Source organism: Lissotriton vulgaris, chromosome 10, assembly GCF_964263255.1.
Source record: "Lissotriton vulgaris chromosome 10, aLisVul1.2, whole genome shotgun sequence".
Lineage (NCBI taxonomy): Eukaryota > Metazoa > Chordata > Amphibia > Caudata > Salamandridae > Lissotriton > Lissotriton vulgaris.
Window position 1 is genome coordinate 664,337,111 of NC_141698.1, and position 15,150 is coordinate 664,352,260.

The following is a 15,150-nucleotide window of genomic DNA, read 5'->3' on the forward strand; positions in this document are numbered from 1 at the left end:
ATTAGCATATGGCCAGGTCTAAACTGGGGTGGGATGGTGAGCAAAATAATGATGGATTTAACCCAGATCTCTTGACCGGGGTGAATGTTTTGATTTGTTCTGCGTTCCATCCAACGAGTGTGTGTCTTTTGCTTCCTCACCCTAAGTGCTCCGGGTATGCCCTGACGTGTGTCCCAGGCTCACTGTGCCACTTGATTCAAGCTATTCTGGCTGATGAGGGGTGAAACCCCAAAACTAGTCCTAGGATGCTTGTTTCTGGTTCAGGGAGAACCTAGCTTGGCAGTTCGGGCTGTACTGTTCCCATGAGGCACAGGGTCAAAACTGATTTGCATATGGCCAGGTCTAAACTGGGGTGGCATGGTGAACAAAAGAATGATGGATTTAACCCAGATCTCTTGATTGGGGGTAAATGTTTGATTTGTTCTGCATTCCGTCCATTAATTGTGTGTCTTTTGCTACCTTGTGGTAGACTGTCACAAGCGCTGGTGTTAACAATTAAGTGCTGGTGCTGAGCATTAGAATGAACCGGCTCAAATTAAGCACTGGCTTTGCGTCACTCAGTGTCGGTTCAGGTGATGCTTTTAGCTGTGCGGCGAGGCTTTGTGTGCTTTGCGTTGATCGTTGTTGGTTACTGTGAAGCGCTTAGCTGTGCAGCGACCCTTTTCAGGGCTTTGCGTTGCTCTGCAACAGTTCGGTTGAAACTTTCAGCTGTTGGGTGAGGCTTTTCAGGAATTTGTGTCACTTGCTGTTAGTTTCAATTAAGCTTTGCATTGCTTGGCGTCGGTTCTGATGAAGCATTCTGCTGTGCAGCGAGGCTTTGCGGGGCTTAGTGTCACTTTGCTCCAGATTTGTTGGAACCTTCAGTCAAGCAATGAATTCTCCCTGATCCCAATCAAGGGTCCAAGACCTGGGGGGGTACTTTCAGGATAGGAGGACTCAGACACGTCAAGTTGCAGGTCTAGGCAGGTCAAGTGCAGCAGGTCAACTTGGAAGTTGCAGAGAGGCCTCTGGGGCTTGTTGTGTCCCTGTAGAGTAGAATGGGAGGCCAGCCAGCTAGCCCTTGAAGTCACTCTGGTGGTTCTGGGTTCAAGGAGCAGGTCCAAGATTATTTCCTCAGGCAGCAGGACAGCGTGGCAGTCCTTCCAGCATCAGGGCAGAGCAGCACAGTCCTTCTTCTGAGTCTACCACAGGTCTAGAAGTAATCTGACGAGTCACTCAAGAGGTCCAATATTTATACCTGGTGTCAGCCTTCGAAGTGGGGGATTTCCTACACTACCCCCACCTCTGGTTCTGGAAAGTTCTTCCCCTCCCCTTTCAAGGATCTAAAGTAGTCTACAGTGACAAAAGCCTGGTGTCAAGTTCCTTTGTGTGTATGCTGGGGCAGCCCTTTGAATTATAAGTGGCACAGGGGACAGCTCTGCCCCCACCTTCCTGGCAGGATGGCCCATCCTGTCAATATCCAGTCCCCCTTTGTCTCACTGTCTGGGAGGAATGCATAAAGGCCAATAGCTAAGCTAATTACAGTCATGTGACCCTGGATACCGGCAGGATACTGGCAGAAGGTCAGACAAGAATATGACAACTTTCAAAAGTGGAATTTTCTGAATTGTGATTTAAAATCCGACTTAAAATCAGACTTTACTATTAAAGCAGGTTTTAAATTACAGTTAATTTGAGTATAAACATAATTTTCTATCTGCAACCAAATGTAGATTATCCCTTAATATTAATAAGTTATCATTTATTAAGTGTAATAAGATAACTCTATGTTATCCTATGTGAGAGGCCAGTCTTGCAATAGTGAAAAACACCCTTAGGAGTTTTTCACTACCAGGTCATGTAAAATGTAAACCCACATGTTTTTAAATACAATGCACCCTGTCCTATCTTAGGTTTGACATATATGTATTAAAAAGGAAGGTTTACGCCTGGCAAGAGAGTTATTTGGTCAGGTCAAAATGGCAGCTTAAAACTGATCTACAGGTGGCAGCAGAAAGCCTGAGAAATATATTTAAAAGGCTACTTTAGTGGGTGGCACATTGAGCGCTTCAGTCCAACTAATAGCATTTTAGTTACAAGCCCTGGATAGGTGACGTTCCATTAAATTAAATGTGCCAAACAGGTGTAGGCCAATTGTACCATGTTTAGGGAGAGAGCACAAGCACTTTAGCAGGGGTAAAGAGCACAGAGTTCTAAAGCCAACAAAAACCAATTCAGCAAAACAGGAGGTGCGAAGGCAAAAGTTTAGGGGTGACCCAGCAGAGATGGCCAGGTCCAACAGATATCAGATATTGCACCTTCTAAATTCAATTATACGAGAACATGGGATGTTAAACTCATCCTGCTATTGTTCCAAGCGTGCTTTCAGAATGACTCCTTATCATTACAAAACTAGCCTCACCATCTGCTTGATTTCCTTTTAAAACAGTGTCAAATGATAGGATGCCATGTGTTTTTACAATACATTACTCTCCTTCATAGGTGTTCTTTTTCTGTTATACCAAAGACACATGAATTCATCTAATAGTGAGAAAGAAACTTGTGTCTTTAATTGCCTTCTCATCCAAAGTTATGTGCAGTGGTTTTCAATATTATGAATTAAATAAAGACTTCTGATTTAAGGACATCCTTTCCTCGTTTGATAATCTTTCTTAAAGCACATGGTCCTGTATATTCTCCTGCTTCAGACAGATGCGCTAAGGCCATGTTTTTGGATGAAAAAGATTCAAAAACTTTTGGGGCTCATTCTACTAGAGGAGGCATGACCTCCATAATCTTTTTGGCTTAAACAAGGTTGAAGGACGCTCTTAGACCTGCTAACTGGTCCAGAGAGTGGACATTCACAACCTTCTATTGGAAACTGGTGTTTCATGCCTATTTGGCAGTGGTGATTGTCATTACACAGGCAAAAAATGAGCCTCTCTTGAAATAAAATGCCGGTTTTCCTAGCTAGAATAGTGCAGTAAAGTCCTGATTTTATTAAAGACACAGACAGGAATATAATCCACCACTTTGTATGTCTTGTTAGGTATTTAGTTTCCACCCCATTAAATTGTCCATGCTGCAAATGTTCTTGTTTGCTTCTTCCAGCTCCAATTGCTTCAACTACTGGTTCTTCCTAAGACTTCATCTCAAGAGGACAAATATGAAGCTCAAGCATTCAGGTGTTTTGGTACTACTGGGGAGTCGTCTGGGGTTTTGAAAGAAGTTGCTCTGTTATTTTTCTTGAGTTTCTTCTGACCTTCTGCAATTTCATACATGGAATTTAACTGATTTCCACATCAAAAAAAGAGGCTGCTACTTTCTGTTGACTGAGACTATTTCGACTAAGCTGATGACTGATTGGTGGTTTCCCTTCTCCCCCACCTGTAGTTTGTGACTCAAGGTTTGCTGGGAAATGTGGTTTTCTTATTTGTTGTTTTTTTTAGATTTGTGGGTGCTAAAAGTAGCAAGCTAAAAAAGCATGATATTTGCTTTCAAGTCTTTAATAAAAACCAGGAGTTTTCTTCACTATTCTACGTAGGAAAATATGCATTTTTTGTGGCAAGGGATGCAATTGTGTAAGCATATTTTGGTAAAACTCATGTGGTCACTGATGGTAACAAATCCTCATCAAGAGCTTTGATCACATCCCCAAAACAAGCATTGGCAAATCCAATAAGTCTGGCAATGACCCCCAGACTTCAGGAAATTCTTGTTTTGTTGTGTCATGGTTTTTCCAAAACTTTACTGTTTGGGAATATGCCTTGCCCTCATAAATCTATAAAAATAATTTGCTGCAGGCAAAAAAAAAAATGTAATCTGAAAAAACACACATTACAATCGTATTCCTGGGACAGAAGGAAACAAATTAGTGTGTGAATGTGTTTCTTGTGAAAGGGCGGAATGCCATAACTCGTAGTAAAGTCAGTCAATGTCTGAATGGTCTGATACATTGCCCCATAATGCTTGCTGGAGTGGACTAATGGATGACATCTGCCTGACACCCCTATTAGTAAAAATGTTATACACATGTTATTTATTTATTTACTTCCAAGGTTTTGTATAGCGCTACTGGACCCGGGGGTTTCAGAGCGCTTTACAAGATAGGTAAACAATTACAATAAAGTAAAACAATGTGCATTAAAAATATGAGTTACATAAAATAGGGTAATAGAATGTGCTGGGTGTTTAGGGGCGATGGAGATTAATAGGGGGTGGGGGTGTTGAAGTTCAGATGGAGAAGGGAGTGAAGAAAAGGGGAGATGCAGAATGAGAGGCGGGGAGTGGGGTTGAGGAGGAGGCAAGAATCAGGGGGCAAGGAGTGTAGAGAGTCAGACATTAGTGAGGTTAGGTTCCCCAATATTTGTTGTGAATGAGTTTTCAGTCTTTTTTTGATGAGAGGGTAGGAGCGGTTGCATCGAAGATCTTTGGGGAGAGAGTTCCAGATCGTGGGGGCATTCCCAGAAAAAGCACAAGATTGGGTTTTTATGTGCTTGAATCTGGGAGGGATTAGGACAAGGGAGTTGATGCTCCTCAGGGACCTGGAGCATCCAGCTTTTTGCAGTTTCTCAGCCAGGTAGGAGGGGGTGTTTAGGTGAAGGGCTTTGTGCGTGATACATGCAATCTTGTAGGTGGATCTACCTTCTTTTGGGAGCCAATTGAGGTTTTGTAGGACCGGAGAGATGTGGTCGAATTTTTTACAATTGGAGAGAAGTCTGGCGGCAAGGTTGAGGACAGATTTGAGCGGTGCTAGGTGGGCTTTAGGGGTGCCAGCGAGTGTGGCGTTACCATAGTCAATACGGGAAAGGACAAGCGATTGGACAACGGTTTTAAAGACACCGCGTGAGATTGCTTCATGAAGGAAGGCTTTGGTTCTTGCTGAAAGGACTTCCCTAGCGCCTCAGCGCTACATCTGCAAGGATTTCCCTAGCGCTCCAAGGTTCTTTGTTGAAAGGACTTTCCCAGCGCCTCAGCGCCTCAGCGCTACATCCGCAAGAATTTCCCTAGCGCTTCACCGCACCATCTTGCCGCACCCGCTTCGCGGGTGCCACTGTGCCGCTAAGCACTCTGTACATCGGCCCGCTGACACAGGGCGGCTGCATTCGCCAATCAGAGGAACGTGTGTGTCTTGCAAGGCACGGGGAGCAGCGGAGCAGGGACTCAATCTCCCAAGAGTCCCTGCTCGATTGACACCACCTGCTCCTGCACTAGCAGCGAGGCCCGCCCACTATCACCTGCATGGATTAAAACCTCCACGCCTCCTACTGACCTTTGGGACACCGCGTGAGATTGCTTCACAAAGGAAGGCTTTGGTTCTTGCTGAAAGGACTTCCCTAGCGCCTCAGCGCTACATCTGCAAGGATTTCCCTAGCGCTCCAATGTTCTTTGTTGAAAGGACTTTCCCAGTGCCTCAGCGCTACATCTGCAAGAATTTCCCTAGCGCTTCACCGCAACATCTTGCTGCACCCGCTTCGCGGGGGCCGCTGCGCCCCTAAGGACTCTGTACATCGGCCCGCTGACACAGGGTGGCTGCATTCGCCAATCAGAGGAACGTGTGTCTTGCAAGGCGCGGGGAGCAGCGGAGCAGGGACTCAATCTCCCAAGAGTCCCTGCTCGATTGACACCACCTGCTCCTGCGCTAGCAGCGAGACCCGCCCACTATCACCTGCATGGATTAAAACCTCCACGCCTCCTACTGACCTTTGGGACACCGCATGAGATTGCTTGACGAAGGAAGGCTTTGGTTCTTGCTGAAAGGACTTCCCTAGCGCCTCAGCGCTACATCTGCAAGGATTTCCCTAGCGCTCCAACGTTCTTTGTTGAAAGGTCTTTCCCAGCGCCTCAGCACTACATCTGCAAGAATTTCCCTAGCGCTTCACCGCAACATCTTGCCGCACCTGGTTCGCGGGTGCCGCTGCGCCGCTAAGGACTCTGTACATCGGCCCGCTGACACACGGCGGCTGCATTCGTCAATCAGAGGAACGTGTGTGTCTTGCAAGGCGCGGGGAGCAGCGGAGCAGGGACTCAATCTCCCAAGAGTCCCTGCTCGATTGACACCACCTGCTCCTGCGCTAGCAGCGAGACCTGCCCACTATCACCTGCTCGCTCTATTTACTAAGAATTTATTCCCACTGCGCGGGAGCGCCGGGCGAAGCCCGGGCAAAGGGAGGGCCCTCTTAGGCCCTCAGAGGCCGAAAGATGCCGGGCTGGGCCCATTCTCTTTCATCTTCCACCTTGCTAACTGACGTTCAGGACGTACAGAGACTCCAACGATAGTCCTCTAAGTAAGCAGACACTAACATAACTCTTGTTATAAATGTCCGGTTAGATATTGGTCTTGTATCCTCATTATTATTGTCAGAATTATACTAGGAGCCTAGTCGGCCCCCCTGCTCATTATCTGCCTGTTGTCATAATGTTCTCTACTCAAAATGAAAAATCGCTTCCCCCAGGAGGAACCAATCGAGGTCCGCTCGATAACTCCTTTTTTAGGGTTGGTAATGATGTTGATAGGGAAACAATGCTCGCAGAGCGCCGGGCCGATAGACGCCGCTCAGTGGAGCTTATTAAGAACAAACGTTCTTCTATGGGCGCGTTGCTGCAGGCTGTCTCCCCAGTTCCTAATCCCACTTGTGAAAAGGAGGGTTTTGTTGCATCCCCTGAAGATAGCATTCCATTAATTTTCCAGGATAGATCTCCTACTTTGCCAGTAATCAGTCATCCAACAATAAATGTTTCAACACTCTCTGCTAACTCAACCCCGGAGGTTGAAATATTGCTAGACACCCCACCACCAAAAAATAAATCCAGCCAAAAGGCTAAAAAGACCAATAAATCCACTCCCGCTTTGGGTCCGCCCCCGAAAAAAAGACGGAAAAGAGGTAGTGGTCAGAATAAAAACAAAAATAGGATTACTAATACTAGCTCTGAGAACAACAAAGGCACAGTGGATGACCCATCATTAACATCTGTAGTAGTTACACCACCGCATGTACCACTAAAAGATTCGTCATCCACTGTTTTAATGGGCAACATGGAACATCTAATCAAATCCCTCATACTGCCAGTAGCAGAGAGGCTGAAAACAATAGGTCTGCAATTGGGAATTTTGGAAGAAGTCATGGGGGGATGAGGAAATAGAAATTTTATGTGGCCAATGTGTCCCCTACATGCACCCTATATATGTACATGTACCCTATGTATGTCCATGTCACCATGCACTTCCCCTCTCATGCCTATAATAATAATGCCTCTGCATTTCCATCCAATGTTAGAATGTCAGTTACCAAGCCCTCCATGAAAGAAACGTTAATTCTGCACTGAGGCCTATGTTGCCAATATATTTGCATGGTGCACGTTTAAAAGACGAGATGAACCCCTTATGTGGCTCAGCCGAGCCAGGACCCGAATTCAGGCTCCATGCCTCCTGACACTCTGAAAGCTGCAGTTTAGCTATGTATCCCTGACCTCTCACATACTTCCTGCTCAGCCGAGAGGTGCCCAGCCCGGCCTGCCAAGACAGTATTTTGCTTACAGTTATCTGTTTTGCTCCACAGAAATACATTCCTGCTTAATGAAGAAGGTAAACATAACCCGCCTGCAGAAGATAGGGCCTAGCCTTTCTGTCTCCATTCGAGTGATTTACAGAACTCGCATCCATAGAAGGCCCATGGCCCCACGCAATACACGAAGAAATATATGCATATACTAGCATTTAGTGATGAGCAGCCTTTGCTCTTGCGACCTTTAATTCAGATAATACATCCTCCAAACTCAAGATATCAGATAATACCAAAAGTGCAGGTCGTCCTGACATTCAAGGCTTCTCTACTAGCACGAAAGTCAGCTCCCCCCAGCTTCCCCCAGTTACACGTCAAATCCACGTCATGACCAAGTTGCGCACACAAGTAGGGTAAAGGTTCCTGCTGACCATGCAGACCCCCTCCATGTATCCACCCACCTATGACACACCTATGACTCCTCAAGTGAACACCCACGTGTACGCCTTCTTACACGCCCCTTTCACGCCCATGTGCTCTTATCTCTCTCTTTCGCTTGCTCCGCCTGGAGCGCTCCGCCTTCTCTATGCAAGTTAATGTATGTTTAAAGTATAAATAATGTGCTCTGTGAATAAAGTTCAGATGACGATCCTTCCTGATCCTTTGTGGAGATGGAACCCGATTCTCCCTTAACTCGAGTTACTGAATTAAAGCCCTTTTGAATCGGACACCACGGACTCTGCCTCTCATTATATGCATGACCTTTTGGTTAAGTATAGAAATTCCGACAGGGTAATATTTTTATTTACCACAGGGAAATTAAAGAGGCCACAAAAGATCTTAAAAAGCTCATGCCTGCTCCCCTGAAACCTGACTCAGTCCCAAATATTGCAAACAAAGATGTAATCAAAATTGTGAACCCACCCAAAACAAAAGCTGTAAAATTAGTTCCCCCTAAACCAGCAGTAACTAACTTAACTACAGAGAGCAAGGTCCGAGGTATCCCGAGGCCCACCTGTTCCGAGGCGCATGCGCAGTAGCAGTAGCAGCACCGCAGTCACGCAGTATCGAGTTTCCGAGGCCTTCAAGTTCTGCTTCCCGGTGAGTACCGTTATTGGGAACGCATAAAGACAGGTTCATTTATTTGAGCCCGGTAAAGACGTGTCTGGGTACACAGGCACGGTAAAGACGTGTCCCTTTATGAGACCGGTATGGTTGTACTGTGTTGCAGTACATAAAGTCAACAGTTTTTCAAGTTCATGTTTTTTCTCCATGTACTAGTTAGGATGTATCTGTTTTTAATATTTTAGTGTTGTAGTGTGAATGGTTGTTTTCAGTCTATTTTTTGTGTATATTGTGTTTTCGTTAAGTTAGTTCCAACATGCCACTGTTTTCAAAATTACGTCAGATAGAGACCAGGAAAGGGATACTCGAAGAGGCAGTTCCCGTCCCGCCTAGAGACACACCTGGTCATTTTATGTATCAGAAACACAGGCTAGATGCCATACTGTTTTTAGACTTATGGGTAGATTACACGAAGGATCTAGAAGAGAAGTATAGATGGCCTGCCTCAGGAACATGGGATGCTGAATGCATTATGAAAGTAGAGGAAGCACTATGGAAAAAGAAAGTTAGACCGTCCCAGAAAGATTCCATTGAGTTATGGCGTAAGGAAGCGCATAGGAGAGCAGAGAAAGAATTCCACAAAGCAGAGAGAAGTAAGCAAGCAGCGGAAAAAGCCAGAGAAAAAGAGCTACAGGAAGAGGGGGAACGGGTCAAGGCAGAACAAGCAGATAGAGAAAGAAATGCCCTCATTGCAGGTATTTATCCCATCCACACAGAAGAACTAGCTAAAGTGACCCCCTCAGAAGTACCCAGTAAGTTGCCACCACCACTAGTACCCTTTAGAGTACGTAGACAGAAGCCGACAGAAGCTGAGGCTTTTATTTCCTCCTATCTAGAAGAACCCGCTCCGGACTATGTAAACGCAGAATTCCCTCCCTTCCCTCCGCCCCCATCACAGGATTTGCTTCTACAAATGCGGCTTCCGCAGACAGTGAAAGACGACGTAGGACAAGGGGCAGTGGGAGGGGGGCCACCAACAACGCCACGAACACCGCCAGCAACACGAGCACTGCTGGGGTTAGGGCTACCACGAACGCCACAAATGACAGCATCACCTTTTAAGCATAATGTAACTATTTCACGTTGTATATACGATCCAGTACCAGGTGAGGGTGCAATGCTCGTGTACTCACTGAGATTAAGACACGCTGTCGACTATTTGATCACACTACCAGGCATGAAGGAAAATTTAGATAAAATATACCATTTCATTAGAACGGGGGAGGGACACGCCAGTATAGAAGAGGCCATGGAACAAAGAAAGGTGGAGGTTAAATGCATGATTTTACGTTTTTTGATTAACTGTCTGATCAGGGAACAAGACCAACCAGACAAAGGAGTAAACAGAGGTCTGACTGATTGGAGTGACAACATAGCTGCCGGTAAACATGACAAACAGGGACAGACAGAATGTATGTACAGGAAAATACGAAAAGAGATCTTAAAATTACACAGGAAAGAGTCTGACGGGAAAGATGAGTCACCATCAGAAGATGCTGAGCTCGGAATTGAGGAAATGGATAAAATGAATTACGTAGGCAGAGCACGACAGTTTGACAGGCCCAAGTGCCTCGACTACCGCAAACAGGGACCTCCTATAAAAGAAAGATATTCCCTCGAAAATCTATTCCAAGCTACTGAGAACGCACTGAAAAGACAGGTAGAGTGTGATAGACCCCACACGAACAGGAATTAGCCCGGTCAGCCGTTCAATGGGTGTCTAATTCTAACATATATAACAGTGATGTAGTGGCCCAGACCTTTTTGAGCCTTCCTCCGAACGAACAGCGTTTGGCTGGTATTTACATGGTCCAACATTTGATAACGTTGTACGAGAGTCAATATTCTGATCCCGGTCCCTTGTATAAATTACTGGACGATATACTTCTAGATAGATGGATAGACCTAGGTACTGAATTAATTAATGTAATTCTTGACCAACGACATAAGTACTTGACTTCTCTGACCACGTGCATGATTCCTGCCCCACACCACGACAGAAAGAGCTTACACATAGACAGACAGAACCCCCTACGAGAGGTACATCCCGCCAAAAATGCAGCGGGTAACCTTCAGCGAGTATACGTTTACACACCCTTGACGAAACTAGAAATACTGGAAATGAAAAAGATGCTGCCCTGCCATGATAAAGACCCGGGGGGGGTTCCACCGTGAATTAAAAGACATTCTCCGCATAGGGGATTGCACGTACGCTGACATTATAAAATTATTGAAAGTACTGTTGCCTGGCTGGTATTTACGAAAAGCTTAAAGAGAAAGACTGGGAGGTGGGAGAGAAAATGTTAAGTTGGGCAGAATTGGAAGCTGAGGATAAAGACAGGCACCCTGGTGTTGGCCTTGGGGACAAAGCTAAAGCCCTACCTGAACTGCTGATACAGGTTCTGCCAAGATTATTGATTACTAGAAAGGAAGATTGGGATGCTATTTCAGGCTGTAAACAGAAACAAGACGAGGACACCAGTGATTTTTATTCTAGATTCGAGAAATGTTTTTCTATTAATAGTGGCCTTAAGCCAAGTAGTGAATCATATCCACATCTTTTTGTGAGCAAATTAGTAGAGAATTCCTTACCCCCGATCAAGAATAGAGTACTGAAGGTTGAGAGTACCTGGCAAGCAAATAGCCCTTCCCAAATGCTGCAAATGTTACAATATCACCAGAACAGAATTAGAGAGGAACAGGATCATGAAAAGAGACGATTGAAAGACACGAAAATGAAAGTGCTGGTTGCACAATCTGTACCAGCTAATGCGAATAAAAAGGGCACAACACCTGTTAAAGGGAACTGTAATTATTGCAAGCAACCAGGTCACTATGTAAATGAATGTGCTGTCCTGAAACACAATATAGCTACAGGCAAGACAAAAGAACGACCGCATCCTCCTAGACAGAATAGCACCCCACAGAACACGCAACAGACAGTAGCGACTTTTCCACCCCCACCACCAGCTGCCACACAACAAGCCAAACAACAGATGTACCAGTACACACCGTCGGACTATCCAGAATACTAACAGTTCTCATGAAATAGCCTAGAGAGGGAGGTTGGCTTGCCCCTTATTGAGGTTCCTGTAGATCAAGAGGGTCCCTATGTACATAGTCGTGTATTGGGAAAAGACAGAAAATTTTTGATTGACACAGGGGCGAGCAGAACTACCATCAGCCATGACGAGGTTCCAGTGGCTCCCCTCTCAGGCTCACAGAATGTTTCCCTGGGATTTTCAGGAAAGCCTATTGTTAACGAAGTGTCGAAGCCAGTTTCCCTAGGAGTCGGTCCATTGTCCCGTACCACAGACTTGTTACTTACTAAGTCATGTCCAGAAAATTTGCTTGGTATAAAGACATTGAAAGAACTAGGAGCAGTTATATGTTGTTCTCCGGAAGGAGTATGATTGTTCTTACGTGATTTTAAAGGACATTATGTGTTGAAAGATTTTGATCACAGACTCTGGAATGTACCACAGCATTTATGGGCACAAGGTCCGACTGACGTAGGTTACATGCACATTACGCCACACCGTGTCACTATCAAACCAGGAGTAGTACTGCCACGCATCCGACAATACAAGTTACCACCTGATGCCGTTATAGCTTTACTGAAAATTGTTGACGAACTCATTGCACAAGGAGTGGTAGTAGAAACTGACTCGAATGTATGTAATTCACCTGTCATCCCTATTCTTAAACGAACAGACCCTAATGCACCACCAGTCTACAGACTAGTGATTGACCTTCGAGAACTGAATAAATGCATAATTCCTCAATACCCAGTGGTACCAGACATTTCTTCATTACTGACTGCAATTGATTCCGAGGCGACGTTCTTTACTGTAATTGACCTAAAGAACGCCTTCTTCAGTGTCCCAATTCACCCAGAGAGCCAATACCTCTTCGGATTCAGTTTAAATGGACGCAGCTTTAAATTTACGAGAGCTCCTCAAGGTTTTACAGAAAGTCCTAGCATTTACAGTCAAGCATTAAAGAGACAACTGGACAGTATTCACATGCCTGCCAACACTGCACTGCTCCAATATGTAGACGATATCCTGATCACAGCGCGAACAGAACCAGACTGCGAACATGCATCACTGACAGTTTTACACTTCTTGGCAGATAAGGGGCACAAAGTGTCCCCTTCAAGTTGCAATTCTGTGCACAGCAAGTGGTGTACCTTGGACACTTGCTGTCCAAGAGGGGCAGACAGCTGACACAAGAACGTATTCAGTTAATTGCTAACCTTTCACAGCCCAAGACACAAAAGGAAGTACGGGCCTTCATTGGCCTCACTTCTTACTGAAGACAATGGATTCCCCAGTATGCCTATCTAGCCAAACCACTCATACAGCTGACAACACAGGAGGCAGCGTCTTCGACTGTCCTCCCTTGGACACAAGAACATACCCTGGCATTTGAAGAATTGAAAAAAGCCTTATGTCAAGCACCAGTTTTAGCGACTCCTTGTTATAGCAAGCTTTTTACGCTTTTTGTCACTGAACGAGATGGAACAGCATTATCTGTCCTTACACAAGATCAAGCAGGTAAACACAAGCCTTGTGCTTATTTTTCTAGTACATTGGATCCAGTGGCCCAGGCTCTGCCTGCGTGCCTGAAATCAGTTGCAGCAACAGCCCTAGCAATAAGACAGAGTGATTCCATAGTGTTAGGACACCCCCTGACAGTACAAGTCCCACATGCAGTGGAAGTTCTCTTGAACAGGACACAGACACAACATCTGACTGTAGCAAGACTGACAGGATATGAACTAACGTTATTTCAGTCACACATAGAGATCAGACGATGCACCATTCTTAACCCTACTACACTCTTGCCCTCAAGCACAGTGGACACTACACCCCATGACTGTGTGGAAGTAAGTAATACAGTGATGAAACCAAGACAAGACCTGACAGACATTGCACTGCCAGACCCTGACCTGACACTTTATGTAGATAGTTCATGCATGAGAACAAGCACAGGAGTTAGTGGCCGCATATGCCGTGACCACTGATAGAGACACAAAGAATAGACACACTGTCAGCACAAGCAGCAGAGCTCATCGCTCTGACACAAGCCTGCATACGAGCCAAGAACTTGAAAGTGAACATATATACAGATTCACAGTATGCCTTCGGGGTTGTTCATGACTTCGGAGTGTTATGGAAGGAGAGAGGTTTCCTGACCTCTCATGGGGCCAAAATTCAGCATGGTCCCCTTATTCAGGCACTGTTAGAAGCAATACATTTGCCTACAGCCATAGCCATCCTGAAATGAAAAGCACACACGAAAGCCACAGACACCATTTCTCAGGGTAACGACCTGGCAGACCGAACAGCCAAACTTACAGCTCAGACACCAACAGACATGACAAAGACAAAGGTACCATCACTGACAAACAGCATGACAGTCAGGGATCCCTCACAAGATGTACTCGATATACAGACACATGCCACTCCAGACGAAATAAAGAAATGGACTGAACAAGGAGGGGTCCAGACTGACCAGGGTTGGATGACTAAAGGCAAAGCTACATGGTTTCTCCCGGACTCTATGGTACAAGTCATCATAAACACAGCACATAGTCCAGCACACTTAGGAGAAAAGGAAATGCTAGACAGTTTACAGAATATTTGGTTTAACAAGCACCTGCGTGCAGCAGCGAAACAGAAAGTACGTACCTGTATGATTTGTTGCCAGTTCAATCCAGGCAAAGGCATTCCGGTGGAACAAGGTGGAATTTATCCTCCTGACCATCCTTTTGAAGTCCTCCAGATGGATTATATCCAGATGGACAGATGTAGAGGATACAAATATGTCCTAGTAGTTGTATGTGCACTATCTAGATGGACAGAAGCGTACCCAGTCCCAGATTATACTGCTGTGACCACTGCCAGGCAATTGGTACGAGAGTTTTTCCCACGGTACGGATTGCCCCGTGTCGTATAATCAGATAACGGTCAGCCATTCTCCTCTGAATTAATGAAACAAGTGCCCCTTCTGTTAAGATACCAGTGGAAATTTCATTGTGTAAGACACCCAGAGGCAGCTGGACTTGTCGAGCGCCATAATCAGACACTTGAGACGAAATTAGCAAAAGTCTGTGCAGAAAAAGGCGTGGATTGGATGGTAGCCTTGCCGGTTGCCCTCTTTTACATGCATATGGTAGCTCATTCCAGAACAGGCCTATCCCCTTACGAAGTGGTTTTTGGTAGACCGCCGAACATGTGGGGTACGCCTATGCCAAAGAAAATTACTGATGTTGACAGTAACATGCTGACAGATTACCTGGCTTCCTTGATGTCTGCACTACTCTCTTGTCGTTCACAGGTTGCCGCCGCCTTCCCCGATAACACCCATGTCAAAGAACACACCATCGTCCCGGGGGGTATGGTATTTGTCCGGAACTTTGATCGTTCAAGCCCTCTTGAGCCCCGCTGGAAAACACCGAAGTTAGTACTGCTTACCACGAGGACTGCCGTCAAGGTCGAGGGACGCAAAGGCTGGATCCACGCCCAGCATATTAAAA